General features: G+C 46.3%; 1 protein-coding gene across 2 annotated transcripts in view; it reads right to left on the bottom strand.

Moving 5' to 3' along the window:
- GPR174 (G protein-coupled receptor 174) overlaps window positions 1-14,857 on the bottom strand; it is a 40,388-nt gene extending 25,531 nt beyond the window's left edge. For both annotated transcript variants that reach the window (XM_029606536.1, XM_029606537.1), the window contains exon 1: window positions 14,703-14,857. The gene's annotated coding sequence lies outside the window, so the exon portion shown is untranslated. The remainder of the gene's footprint in view (window positions 1-14,702) is intronic.
- Window positions 14,858-15,492: the final 635 nt, after the last annotated feature.

Here is a 15,492-nt window from a genome sequence, read left to right as displayed (position 1 = left end):
TTTTAAGTAGCCACACTGGCACCAGTATGTTTACTTTTCCTCCTACTTAACTCACTAGCTCAGCTTTGTAAGAAGGGCTTCTCTGCTTGTGTGTTGTTTTTGTTTGGTGTGAGGAGAGCAGAAACATCAGATCTTTATTCAATCTACTACAGTCATCTCTTACAGTGCCCTATCCCTATTAATACCAGGAGTGTTGTGATCTTCCTGCACACAGTGCCCTAACCCTGATACCAGTCTGAGACAGCTCCCTCCCTGCATTACTAGTGAGAGGCTGGCTTCACAGACAGGGGGGAGCTGCCTGACCCTCACTCCTGACTTCCCCCATGTCCCAGCTAGTGAATGGTGTGTGGGTGAGGGGGGGGGGGTGGATGGTGAAGTCTGAGACAGCTCCCTCCCTGCATTACTAGTGAGAGGCTGGCTTCACAGACAGGGGGGAGCTGCCTGACCCTCACTCCTGACTTCCCCCATGTCCCAGCTAGTGAATGGTGTGTGGGTGAGGGGGGGGGGGGAGGATGGTGAAGTCTGAGACAGCTCCCTCCCTGCATTACTAGTGAGAGGCTGGCTTCACAGACAGGGGGGAGCTGCCTGACCCTCACTCCTGACTTCCCCCATGTCCCAGCTAGTGAATGGTGTGTGGGTGAGGGGGGGGGGGGAGGATGGTGAAGTCTGAGACAGCTCCCTCCCTGCATTACTAGTGAGAGGCTGGCTTCACAGACAGGGGGGAGCTGCCTGACCCTCACTCCTGACTTCCCCCATGTCCCAGCTAGTGAATGGTGTGTGGGTGAGGGGGGGGGGGGAGGATGGTGAAGTCTGAGACAGCTCCCTCCCTGCATTACTAGTGAGAGGCTGGCTTCACAGACAGGGGGGAGCTGCCTGACCCTCACTCCTGACTTCCCCCATGTCCCAGCTAGTGAATGGTGTGTGGGTGAGGGGGGGGGAGGGGAGGATGGTGAAGTCTGAGACAGCTCCCTCCCTGCATTACTAGTGAGAGGCTGGCTTCACAGACAGGGGGGAGCTGCCTGACCCTCACTCCTGACTTCCCCCATGTCCCAGCTAGTGAATGGTGTGTGGGTGAGGGGGGGGGGGGAGGATGGTGAAGTCTGAGACAGCTCCCTCCCTGCATTACTAGTGAGAGGCTGGCTTCACAGACAGGGGGGAGCTGCCTGTCCCTCACTCCTGACTTCCCCCATGTCCCAGCTAGTGAATGGTGTGTGGGTGAGGGGGGGGGGGTGGATGGTGAAGTCTGAGACAGCTCCCTCCCTGCATTACTAGTGAGAGGCTGGCTTCACAGACAGGGGGGAGCTGCCTGACCCTCACTCCTGACTTCCCCCATGTCCCAGCTAGTGAATGGTGTGTGGGTGAGGGGGGGGGGGGGAGGATGGTGAAGTCTGAGACAGCTCCCTCCCTGCATTACTAGTGAGAGGCTGGCTTCACAGACAGGGGGGAGCTGCCTGACCCTCACTCCTGACTTCCCCCATGTCCCAGCTAGTGAATGGTGTGTGGGTGAGGGGGGGGGGGGGGAGGATGGTGAAGTCTGAGACAGCTCCCTCCCTGCATTACTAGTGAGAGGCTGGCTTCACAGACAGGGGGGAGCTGCCTGACCCTCACTCCTGACTTCCCCCATGTCCCAGCTAGTGAATGGTGTGTGGGTGAGGGGGGGGGGGAGGATGGTGAAGTCTGAGACAGCTCCCTCCCTGCATTACTAGTGAGAGGCTGGCTTCACAGACAGGGGGGAGCTGCCTGTCCCTCACTCCTGACTTCCCCCATGTCCCAGCTAGTGAATGGTGTGTGGGTGAGGGGGGGGGGGTGGATGGTGAAGTCTGAGACAGCTCCCTCCCTGCATTACTAGTGAGAGGCTGGCTTCACAGACAGGGGGGAGCTGCCTGACCCTCACTCCTGACTTCCCCCATGTCCCAGCTAGTGAATGGTGTGTGGGTAAGGGGGGGGGGGGGAGGATGGTGAAGTCTGAGACAGCTCCCTCCCTGCATTACTAGTGAGAGGCTGGCTTCACAGACAGGGGGGAGCTGCCTGACCCTCACTCCTCCGGGGTATTGTGATCTTCCTGCACACAGTGCCCTATCCCTGATACCAGGGGTGTTGTGATCTTCCTGCATGCAGTGCCTTATCCCTATTAATACCAGGAGTGTTGTGATCTTCCTGCATGCAGTGCCCTATCCCTGATATCGGGATGTGTGCAAGAAGATCACAACACCCCCGGTATCAGGAATAGGGCACTGTGTGCAGGAAGATCACAACACCCCCAGTATCAGGAATAGGGCACTGTGTGCAGGAAGATCACAACACCCCTGGTATTAGGGATAGGGCACTGTGTGCAGGAAGATCACAACACTCCTGGTATTAATAGGGATAGGGCACTGTGTGCAGGAAGATCACAATACCCCTGGTATCAGGGTTAGGGCACAAGTTCTAGTCACATTGACTGATCACATTACTTGTTTTGTCAAGCTACCAACTGTTTCCATTTCCCATCCCCCATATACTGTCAGTAGGAAACTTGGTAACATGAATAAATAAGAGGGCAGCCAATAGGAATACATATTCATTCCTAAACTGACCTTAACTGACCTGAAAAGTGTCAAATTGTATCATTTTCAGTTAGTGCGCACTAACTCCCAGTTAGTGCGCACTAACTCCCGTTAGTGCGCACTAACTCGAGTTAGTGCGCACTAATCGGAAAAAACGATTTTTAACGATTTTTTAACTAAAAAATCGTGCCTAAGACGATTTTCTTGCCCTGCCACACGATTTCTATCGTTAAGACGATATGGAAAACGATTCACATCCCTAATACTAACTGCACTAACCACATCCTCTGGCAACAAATTCCAGAGTTTAATTGTGCGTTGAGTAAAAAAGAACTTTCTCCGATTAATTTTAAATGTGCCTCATGCTAACTTCATGGAGTGCCCCCTAGTCTTTCTACTATCCGAAAGAGTAAATAACCGATTCACATCTACCCGTTCTAGACCTCTCATGATTTTAAACATCTCTATCATATCCCCCCTCAGTCGTCTCTTCTCCAAGCTGAAAAGTCCTAACCTCTTTAGTCTTTCCTCATAGGGGAGCTGTTCCATTCCCCTTATCATTTTGGTAGCCTTTCTCTGTATTTACTCCACCCAAACTCCGCCCACTCGAATATTCAATTTTTAATTTGCATGCGCATTTTGCATTACATTATTTATCGCGTGTGTTATGGTGTGCTTGCACACATTACGGTGTTATCGTATGCGATAAGGCCCTACCGCGAAATAATAAATGACCCAGTTAGATGGATAAGTTAGACATGCCCTATAGCAGGTCTAAAATTAGCCAGGTATATTCAGAGGCATTGCCGTGCCACTGAATATCCCATGTAAGCTAGTGGGATAAGTCTTATCTGGCTAATATACATAGGGCCTTATTTTCTAAATGTATCGCACGCATGTGATACCAAAATGGGGGCAGAGTCGGTCCCGGAAGAGGAGGAGTTGGGGCGTCACTGGGGCTGACTCCGTGAAGCCGCCACGGACGACGAAAAGGTAAGGCCCTTTTCGCATCCTATTTCGCTCCCAATAACTACACCTCCTATGGTGGCGCTACTGGATACGAAATCGGCAGCGATCGCACCGCGACAGTGCGATCACTGCCAGCTAGTGCAGGCCCACCCCCCATTTAGGCCCCCCACCCCTCATTTCCTAAAGTATCGCAGGCCTGTGATACTTTAGAAAATGAGGCCCATAGTCGGCTATCTTTAAATATTGAGCTCCTAATGATTTCATTTAACTAACAAAGGACTATTAAAGACCTTTTATTGCTTCAATAAGAGTAGTCTAGATTTGTAAACTAGAGTAAGAATTTGATGATGCCATCAGAATTTTTACAGTGTGATTATTACCAAAGCCAATTTTTTTTTTATTTTAAAGTGAATGCTTCCTGAGCAGACTTTATCTCAATATAGGATCCAACAAGAGGTAAAGCATGGTAGCAGTCATCCTTTCCAAATCATATTCAATACCAAAGAAGAACAGATGATGAGTATATTCTGGTCACATTAGTGTTACGAGCGTGACCTCCGTCGGCCATCACGCTCCGAGGCACGGAGGCGTGGTCGTCTCTAAACAGGGTTGTGAGCTCTTGGGCCATGGCATAACCCAGGGAGGAGCCCCAAGCCAAACCGTGGGAGGTGAGCTGGTGCGAGCATGGGTACATGGCAAGACATGGCAGACGCAAGGACTAAGATATAAGGTCTGACCCTCAACCAGACCTGCAAACCCCGGACAACCAACAACGTAATGTTGATTGATGAACAGCGCTCTGACTGTTCCAAGCCCTTTCAGACCTACCACTGGGTACGGCAATGGGCAGCAGGCCGGAACGAGGATGAGAGCAGACGGAGTCCTTGGAACATAGAAGACTTGAGACTATGACTGATGCGAAGACATCACACCAAGGCTGATGCGAGACATCACAGATGAGGGACTGATGTGAAGACATTACAGATGAGGGACTGATGCAAGATATGACACCAAGGTTGAAGTGAAGACATGACACCAAGGTTGATGCGAAGACATCACGGATGAGGGACTGATGCGACGGCATCACGGTCCAGCGTCGATGCGACAACATCACAAACGAGGGACTGATGCGAGACATGGCACCAAGGTTGAAGTGAAGACATGACATCAAGGTTGAAGTGAAGACATGACACCAAGGTTGATGCGAAGACATCACGGACGAGGGACTGATGCGAAGACATCACGGACAAAGGACTGATGCGACGGCATCACGGACAAAGGACTGATGCGACGGCATCACGGACCAATGTCGATGCGACGACATCAGAGACAAGACGAGGAACTTGAGGAAGTCTTGACAAGACGAGAAGCTAGGAGGGTAGATATTGGCACTGTTTCCCAGGGCGCCCTACACAACCCACCTTCACGGGCGGAACAAATGGGCTGGTCACGGACCACCCTGTCCCACTGTGTGCCCTACACAGCCTGAGGAGGCTGGTCATGGACCACGCGGAGAGCAGGACAAGCGCAGGGAAGAATCCAGCTGAGGCAGAACTTCGATGACGGAGCCATAAGTCATCTGGAGCTCCACAAAGGCTGGCAGGACAAGACGGCTCAGGAGCATAGGACACCAGTCCACTGCCGGCATCTCCCATGACGAAGCTGTGTCACCCGGAAATCCACGGCCAACAGAACAGAAGGCTCCGGAGCAAGCGCGAACACCAAGGCAGGCTGAACACCAGGAAGGCTGAGACATGAGGAAGCCTGGACGAGGGACCTCTGGAACATGAAGACATGGAACATCAGGTACCGGGAACTTGGAGACATCTGAAGACAAGGACAGGAGACGTCAGGAACCTGAAGACGCTGAAGAGCAGGACAAGGAACATCTGAAACATGGAAACAGCTGAAGACTCGGACATCCGGACTCGGCCGACACCAGGACTGGAAACAAGAAACATGAAGACACTATGAGACTCAATCCGAAGACCACGAGAGACTGCTGAAGAATCCCTTTTATAGGCCTGGAGCAGGAAGTTATCATGAGGTGGAGCCAGCAACACTTCCTGTGGCTGGCCCGTTAAATACTGTGAAGAGGCGCATGCCGGCGCCTAAGGAAGGCTGAAGAAAAGAAGCAGGACCACGGACAGCGGCACTATCCTGCACGCTGCAGCGGCAGAGTAGGGAAGGCAGACTGGATGCAGGCAGGCCCCGGGGCAGCCTCAAGGCTGCCGAACGAGAACCCCATTGATGGCATTGCAGCTCCCGGCCACGGAGGCAGGCTGAACAGGCCCCAGAAGCAGCCTCCAGGCCGCAGACACTCGCGGGACGGCCGCGGCTACCCCGGCTGCAGGGAAAGGAGCTCAGCGGCGGCACTCGCCGCAAGACACAGCTCCCGACAGTGTCAGCCCTGCCAAGCAGGGCAGAAGATGGTCGCGGCCTCCAGGCCGCAGCAAACGGTGCCAACAGCGTCCTGCCACAAGGGAAGGGAGATGGCCATGGCCTCCGGGCCGCAGCAAACGGAGCTGGCGGTGTCCAGCCGCATCAGGGGACCAGGTAAGGTGGCGAGGCCTGCTCACGGAGAGAAGCTCCACGGGCAGGAATCATAACAATTAGAAGACACTATTATATGGAAAATAAGAATATCACAACTCTCTTCAGCTGACAAAATGCTGTAAAGTGACTCAAGCCACATGGTTGTGTTATTGGTACACATTCCTGTTGCTGCTTCTTCATGGTCACTCACAAGTCTCTTCAGGAGTTTTGAAAGCTGTTTCTGGTGTTCAGCAGCATCTTTTAGATGCATTCAATTTTAATCACTGAAAGCACCCATTGGCATTGCCATGTCCGTCCATCCATCCATACATTGCTAGCAGCTGGGCTGCACGAGGATAGATTTTGATGAAATTGAAGATCAGACACTCAGTGCAATTCCCTGCTAACATGATTGTTTGGAGCTCTCAAATAGTAGATGCTGTTGCCTACAGAAGCAGGTTTTTTTTTCTATCATAAATGCACCTGCTGCTGGAGGCCATTAGCCTGCCACTACTGCAGAAGTTTCTGTGCTCCTCTGTTTATGGTGGAAAGGAATCAGCTTCTGTAGCCAAATATAGAAACATAGAAATGACTGCAGAAGAAGACCAAGTTGCCCATCCAGTCTGCCCAGCAAGCTTTCACACTTATTTTTCTCATACTTATCTATTACTCTGACCGCTGAGGTCAGGGCCCTTATTGGTAACTTTTTGGTGCTAATTTCCTTCCATCCCCGCCTTTGTTGTAGAGAGCAGTGCTGGAGCTGCATCAAAGTGAAGTATCAAGTCTAATTGGTTAGGGGTAGTAACCGCCACAATAAGCAAGCTACTCCCATGCTTATTTGTTTACCTAGCCTGTGCAATTTAGTCCTTGTTGGTTGTTGTCTGAATATAAATCCTCTTTTCTTCATTCCCCCCCCCCTTGCCATTGAAGCAGAGAGCTGCTTGAATATGCATTGAAAGTGAAGTAGCAGGCTAATTTGGTTTGGGGTAGTAACCGCTGCAACAAGCAAGCTACTCCCACACTTATTTGTGAATGCAAATCCTTTTTCCCACATTTCCTCTTGCCGTTGAAGCATAGAGCAATGTTGGAGTTGCATTAATCATGTGTATGTTTATTGAATAAGGTTATTAATCATCAGGTAGTAGCCGTCATTTCCGCGAACCACCCCCATGCTCTACTCTTCATTCACATCCTGAAGACTTTTTATGGATCCACAGTGTTTATCCCATGCCCCTTTGAAATCCTTCACAGTTTTGGTCCTCACCACTTCCTCCAGAAGGGCGTTCCAGGCATCCATAACCCTCTCCATGAAGAAATACTTCCCGACATTGGTTCTGAGTCTTCCTCCCTGGAGTTTTAAATCATGACCCCTGGTTCTGTTGATTTTTTTCCAACGGAAAAGCTTTGTCGTTGACTTTGGATTATTAAAACCTTTCAAGTAAATGAAAGTCTGAATCATGTCACCCCTGTTCCTCCTTTCCTCCAGGGTATACATATTTTGATTCTTCAATCTCTTCTCATAAGTCATTCGATTAAGACCATCCACCTTTTTGGTCGCCCTTTTCTGGACCGCCTCCATCCTGTCTCTGTCCCTTCGGAGATACGGTTTCCAAAACTGAGCACAGTACTCCAGGTGAGGCCTCACCAAGGACCTATACAAGGGGATAATCACTTCTCTTTTCTTACTCGATATTCCTCTCTCTATGCAACTCAGCATTCTTCTGGCTTTAGCTATCACCTTGTCACATTGTTTCGCCAACTTCAGATCATTAGCCACTATCACCCCAAGGTCTCTCTCCTGCTCCGTGCACATCAGCCTTTCTCCCCCCATCGAATACAGTTCATTCGGATTTCCACTCCCCATATGCATGACTCTGCACTTCTTGGCATTGAATCTCAGCTGCCATATCTTTGACCAGCCTTCCAGCTTCCTTAAATCCTGTCTCATTCTCTCCACTCCTTCTGGCGTGTCCACTCTGTTGCAGATCTTAGTATCATCTGCAAATAGACAAACAGATACCAGCCTTCCTTTTTTTCTGCAAAAGTCATCAGTAATAAACTTGAAGCCTGATTTTCTAAGGCTTCCCCCCCCCCCCCCCCCCGTGGGGAAAATACTTAGTAAAGCTGACCCTTGCTGTTTACCAGAGGCTTCAGATGCTAATATCTCTGTGAAACCTGAGTGGACAGATGTGTGCTGGTCTACGCTCATAAAGTGTTTGCATCACCAAGGAGGACAATTCACCATTTCTCCAGGGATACACCACTTCTCTGGGGGTTTTTTTTGGACTTTCAGTTACCACTTTTTAAAGTTACATACTACAGAGTCATGAGCTATTCAAAAGACATTTTTGTCACATTTAATTCATTAATATTGCTATATGTTTGTTTTAAAAAGTATTTCACTTGTAATGTTTATAAATTTCAAACCCTGATGCAGGCATAACTTGCCAAAACAAAGCTTTTAAAGTTCATTTTTCCATTTTGTATTTTTTTGTGTGTAATTTAAAAATTGTATTTTATTTTCATTTCCCATTTTTAGTGTGCTCTGTATTCGAGCCGCATGCACTAAAATGTTTTAATGTTCAATATTGGCACCAAAAGCTGACTGCTAGCCCTATCTTCCTGCCAACTACAGGTGCTGCAAAACAAACCAAAAAAGCTCCCCCACCAGGCTTGCCCCCATCCCTCTGAGAGCCTCCCTAGCATCTTACCCCTTCCCTTCCTGAGAGCAGAGTTTTGTTTTCATTGGTAGAGCTATTGCAGTTTGAGTCTTGGAGGTTAGAGCTATAAGGATACACTAGGTTTTTATAAGGCAACAAGCACCAATTCGGAATACGACCCAGACTGGGCAGGAGCAGCTGGAATTCGCTCCTGCCTCTCTTGGATCTCACGCATGGGGTAAGATGCTGGGAAGGATTCTTGGGGGGGGGGGGGGGGTTGGGGGTAAGCCCTTGGGGTGATGGGTGCTTTAAAAATATTTGGCACATTTAGTCAGCAGGAGAAGGGGAGGTTTTGTAAATGAAACAAAATGAAAAACAATTTCATTTGTTTATCCTTCATTTTATTTACAAAGGGGCCGATGCAATAAATTTTGCGGAAAGCGGGCGCTGACTTTTCAGCGCCCGCTTTCTTAGCGCATGCATGGCGCCGCAAAGGGCAGCAGGTTAAGAAAACTGACGCCGAGTTTACCGGCATCAGTCTTCATAACTCGGCGGTCTGCCGAGGTTTTTGTTTTTTTTTTTAATTGAAGAAGTACCGAAAAGCAGTTTTTTCTGCTTTTCTGTACGTATTCTATGTGCGCTCAGCTATTAACGCCTGCTCCAGGCAGGCTTATATATCTGAGCGATAAATGTGCGTTTGAGATGCACATTTATTTTTTTTTTAATGCGGAGTGAATGAGTAATAGCCTCATTCACATGCATTTGCATGTGATGAGCGCTAACTCATTAACTCCGCGTCGGACGCACATTAATTAGGCGCTAATCCCCCTATTATAGGGGGGGATTAGGGGGTGGATTAGCGCCTATTTAACCCGCGTCTGACAGCGGGTTAAACAGTGTGCTCATGTGAGTGCACTGTATTGCATCGGCCCCCAAGGAAATAGAAGGAAAGCACATTCCTACTTAGTACCATCAACCCAATCACTCTACTACTAGGCACCTGATGAAACAACCCAAAACCCTGAAAAAAAAAAAAATACCCACCACACTCTGCACCTATGAAGAAAACCTATTGTACCATAATAACACTAACACTCAGGAATCAAACTGCAACAGCCCTACTAATGAAAAAGCAACATTGCAAACTTGCAGATATTACAACAGGCACTAGAACGTCAATGGATCTCCTACTGGGAAAAGCACATTGGAAAACAAAACAAGCTGGATTCCTACTGCAACTGCGATCCCCAGTCACTCCTACCCTGCCAGGTCCCATTTTGAAAATGGCACCATGTGGCCCTCAGAGTGGAACAATGAATCTTGTTGAATGGTCATATATTGTGAGGCCACGCAACAAAATGGTGCCAACCTCCGGGCCAGCCGGCCCCATTTTGAAAATTAGACCCAGCAGAGCAGGAGCAACTGGGGATCACTCCTGCCTCATTTTGACTTCTTCTTGTGCTTGTGACCACAGGGATGAGGTATGAATGTATCCAGGGAGGGTGGGAGGATACAGGAGGTTTAATTTTTTTAAATTTGGTGGTGTCTAGAGTTTTTTTTTCCCTCACTTCTGAAATGAAACAGGGAAAAAAATGAATTTTGGTAGCATTCATTTTTGGTTTATTTTCCAATGAAACAAAAACCAAATGAGGTTTTTCGTGGCACATTTAATTTGAGAATAAATGCACATCTCTAATAGACTGTAGTGGAGAAAGATCTACTGGGAGACCTGTGAGGTGCAGGTTGCAGTGGGATGTAATGAGAGCGTGGGTAAGATTTTTGGTAGTGTGTTCAGAAAGAAAGGGACAGGTTTTGGTGATGATATAGTGAAAGAAACAAGGTTGAAATTCAGTGCTACTTTGCTAGATAGGTAGCAAAGTATCCGGTTAAGTGGTGACGGCTAAATGTAAGGTCCCATTCAGCAGCTGTCACTTGGTCGGATAAGTGAGTGGGAAATGGGCATTTCAGGGAAGAGTTACTTATCTGGTTAACTTAGCCAGATAAGTGCCGATATTCAGACTTATCCTGTTAAGCTAAGTTAGTCTTGTTTGGTGGAAGGTCTAAAGTTAGCTAGCTAAAACCTATCTAGTTAACTAATAATTGTTTTGAGCACATTCAGCAGCATAGCCAAGCTGCTGAATATCCCTTGTAAGTTAGCCAGATAAGTCTTATCTGGCTAGCTTACTTAACCGGATATCTTTGAATACTGATCCCAGAATTTTTAGCAGTTTTGGATGTGTATAGAAAAGAGAGAGGAATTGAAGATGTCCCTCAAGATTATGAGCTGAGGGGACTGGGAAGATGACAGTGCTATTAACAGAAAAAGCAAAAAGTGAGAGAAGGGAAGTGAGTTGGGGGGAAAGATGGCCACAATAGCACATCTTATGTTAAGACTACTGTACATCCTAATACAGAAAGTACACATTTGCAGAATGCCTCATTTCATGTAACATGTACAAAACACAGACAAAATCTCATCAAATGTGATATAAGTAACCACAAATTAGAAATGGAAACATGCAGATGAAAACTGAAATGGAAACCCAAGAAGTCAAGCCACAACCTGCCTCCTGTACTACACCAGAGAAATAGAAACAGAAATGTATTTCCTCCTGTACTATGCAAAATATAAAAAATGATAGAAAAAAATACAAGATTTTCCACAAAAGAATGGGCAGGAAAATGTTCTGTATGTTTTTTTTAATTTTTTTTTTATTTCAAGAAATAGGAGAAACAACCATTATTGTGTTGTATCTTGCTGCCCAGCTATAAACATAATTTGATCAATTTTTCAGTAAGCTGCCTAAAAGCAATATTCACAGGCACTCTTGCAATGAAACGGGGAGAAGATAGAGAGAGAAGTATGGAAATGTTATGTTATGTAATTTATTATTTATATTCTGCCCTTCAGCACTTCAAAGTGGTTTACATTCAGGTTCTGTAGGTATTTCCCTATCTCCAGAGGGCTTACAATGTGTGTATGTGTGTGTGCGGATGTGTGTGTGTGAGAGAGAGTGTGTCTCTGTATGAGACAGCGTGTATAAATGAGTGTATACTGTATGTGAGTGGGTATGCGAAAGAGAGAAATAGAAAGAGAGCAAGAGAGCGAAAATGATAAAGAATGTGTGTGCAAGTCCCTCTCTCCCACTAATCCATACCAATCTGGGGGAGAGAGGAAGTTCACGCCCAGCCCTCTCCCCTGCTAATCCACACCAGGGGAAGCCGTCGTTGCAAGTGGAGGTAGCAGCAGCAGGACTGCTGCAGGGATTGTCAGCATACATAAACATGTGCTCACTCATCGTCCCCACGGTGGATACTGTGAGCCACACTCTGCTTTTATCAGCTCCATGGTTTTTTGTTGTAACCCTGGCAGGTAGAGCTAACTTTGGGATGGTGCGGGCACTAAGGTGAATCAACTCCATCTTGCTGATGGGCATGACTCCACCCCAAAGCTGACAGGAAATTATAATGTTGGAGCACCCTTATTCATCCTGCCCCAGGATGGCCCTGCCAGTAGCTTGGATCAGATTGGTTGGCAGACCAGTTATGACTCATGGGCCTTAGTTTATGAACTCTGATGTACATAATGATGGGAATGGCTAAGTAGTAGGATCTTCTAAAACATTTCTCTTGTCTAACTCATCTATCATTTGCCTTCAAATAACTAGGCCAAGGTCTTATATTTGCCTTCAAATAGCAAGATGGGGTCTTTATGTTATTAAATAAGTTTGGCAAAGTGCATTCCTTTGGGAATACAGAGGAGAGACAAATGCCTTCTTGTAAGTCCTCCTCTCCAAACTTGGAAACTGGCTTTCTCTGGGTGCACATGAGTCAGTCTGCCTACACCTAGGTCAACTGGTACAACAGACTTACATGCAGAGAGGTTGATTTGTGTGTGCACGGAGACGAAAGGACACAGTGTACCCTATATGTGTTCTCTTTCTGAATTGCACAAACAGGCCGATGTAATACCATGCGCTGGCTACAGCACACGACTTAACATGAGATTGGACATGCAAATGTCCAAAAAACTATATGAGCGCCCGACATGCATATTTAAAAAATTAGCATCTGCCCCAAGCAGGCCTTAAGTTTTGAGGAGCCCAAAATGTTGACAGAAAAGCAGAAAATACTTACTCTGACTTAATATCGTGTGAAAAAGTGTGCCAGGGGTCAGGTTAAGAAAAAGGATGCTCAATCATGAGCACCCCTTTTCCCGCGCAGATACTGCATCTGCCTGAAAGAGCATATAGGAAGTATGTCTTATTTTCCTAATATTGTCTCTGATTTTCTCCTCTCTCTCTCTAGCTGTTTGTTTAGAAACGTCCAGAAGATATAGGCTGCCCTTTGCCTTCCTGGGCAGTTGTTTCTGTTGACAGGAATGGAGAACCTCTATTGTAAATAACAAAAAAAACCAACTGTAAAATAATGTGTGCTCCCAGGGTCTCATTTGCCTGGTCTTTTGAAGTAAGGAAGAAAGACACTTGGAAACGGCCACTCTTTTTTCCTCCTCAGGAAGTATTAGTAATTGGTTCTGTTAAGTGAGCTATTTAAAAATATCTTGTCAGCCCTGCTATTATGTGCTAACACAGACTGGAAACAATTTTACGGCTCTGGAATTAAAAAAATGCATTAAAATATATAAAACAAGTGTCTTCATTTTCATCAGCATATTCTTTCTAAATATCCAGTAGTGGTGTGTTATGGAAGAATGTAGCTTACAACTAGAAGAAAAGTATACTTCCATGTACATTTATTCCAAATAAGGTCTTTAAAAATGGTTTTAAAAAAATGATACCTTCTAAGTCACGATCTGTATATTAGACTTGTCGGGCACGCTTAAGAGTGCTGAAGCCCAATCTGACAGACTGAATCACACCTGACATACCCCAATCTGCCTAGGCAGCCATCTATTTATTATTGAGTAGAGCCGTTAATGCAAAAAAAAAAAAATAATAATAATATTATTAGGTTAGTATTTTTTTTAAAAAGTGCTGCTTGTAAAAAAAAAAAAAAAGTTCTTGTGTACGAATAGAAGAAAATTTGTAAAAAGTCCTCTAAAATCTAACTTTGCTACCTTTTAGTTCATAAAAAGTCTAAAAAAGATACAGTCTAATTATTATATAGTACTTAGTTACTCCCCCATAAAGCTGATTTCAGCCTCCATTTTCCTTTGTCTAAGCAAACACTGTAGTGCACGGCCCCACTGCCCATCAAGGGCACACTGAAACACCAGAATTTAATACTATTGAGCCATCCTCCACGTGCTCTCTTTTCTCATGAGAGCTGTTATCTAGGAGAAGCAGCTTGACTCGCTGGGTCTCGGTTTTTCATGTGCAACAGAAAAGCTTCAGCTTCACGGGAAATACTGTACTTGCTTTCATTGTCAGTGTCACTGTTGTGTAAGGTCGAGGACAGATATTTTAATGAATTTAAAAATATTTTACATGTTTTCTGTCAGGTCAAATGTCTGAAATGTGTTTTATTGCCAGGAAAGGGAATAGGTAGGTGATGCTGGTAACTGTAATGGGCGAAAACTCCGTTTCCTTCAGAAGGGAGTTGTGATTAAGTCTAAACGCCCTGGTTTAACTGAGCAGCTGTGTAGTGTCCGATCCAGCTGCCATCCCTTATCACCTCTGTCTGGAATGTATATCTTACAAGATCATTTCAATACAAATAACATTTTGCTTTCATCTTTATAAACGTATTATGGGCTGCTTTGAAACAGCTGTTGATCACTAGTGGCTCTCACGTAATCCAGTAACCAACACAGCATTCATCTTTTGCAACACAGAAAAAGCATCTGCTGACAGATTGGCAAAACTGTCTGGACCCCTCGCCATGCGTCTGCCAAACTCAAAAAGGAGCCCTGCGAGGCTTGACTGCCTTGGCAGTCAGTTACTGAACGTGAAGTCAGGCCGGTGTTAAAAATGTGTCATCCGACTATCGGTGCAGAACAAAAGTGTAACGGTATGACCCAAGGCTCTCTTACCTGCTCAGAGTCTCCCTTGTTGAAATCCTTGATCAACTTCCGCAGTCGGCGCCCTGGTCGCTAGTCCTCACGCGAAAGAAACTGCAAGTGCTGTGCACGCACAAGCTTCTCGGTTACACCCAGCAGAGTGAAAACGCAACTTCGCTTCAGCACGGAATCTGAAAACAGCTCAGGAGCTGCACAAGTCTACGTTTCCTTTTTCAGTAGGCAGCAAGGGCTGCCGGCACAATTCTGACAGCCTACAGTTCAAAGGATTTACGGTAGACGACATGCATGAAAATTTGACATAGAGAATTAGAAAACCACATTCTTTCCATTGACAGACCATTGTCTTTCAATCCCGCATACGTGTTCAATGCATAATGTCCTTGAGGGAAGAGATTGCACGCGCGCTTATGATAATTGTGATGCGATGATTCACTATGTGGTATCACACAGATTTATATACATTTTGATTGATTACACAGGCCATTGTCTGTCCAGCTGTTCCTGGACTGAGTATATATTATTTGGCAAGGACTGTGGGTCAGAGCAAAGAAGACTTAAAAAACAAAAAATAAATAACGTAGAACACTTTCTACTCTTTGCTTATGTGAGCAGTCTGTGATCTTTGATATGGAAATCTGAAGCTAGAAAAAAAGAATAATTCTGATAGACTGTATATTGGACAAAGTTCTCTTTTCCTTTCATTCATTTATCCTCTGCGCAGATAGATTAAGCAGTCCCTTCCGCAGAGAGGCTGAAGAAAAGTGAAAGGGAATTTGCATCCATTGTAATTACGGGTAATTGG

The sequence above is a fragment of the Rhinatrema bivittatum genome, chromosome 6, assembly GCF_901001135.1.
Source record: "Rhinatrema bivittatum chromosome 6, aRhiBiv1.1, whole genome shotgun sequence".
NCBI classification, from domain to species: domain Eukaryota; kingdom Metazoa; phylum Chordata; class Amphibia; order Gymnophiona; family Rhinatrematidae; genus Rhinatrema; species Rhinatrema bivittatum.
The sequence above is the reverse complement of the archived record's forward strand: the minus strand, read 5'-3'. Positions and strand labels throughout refer to the sequence as shown.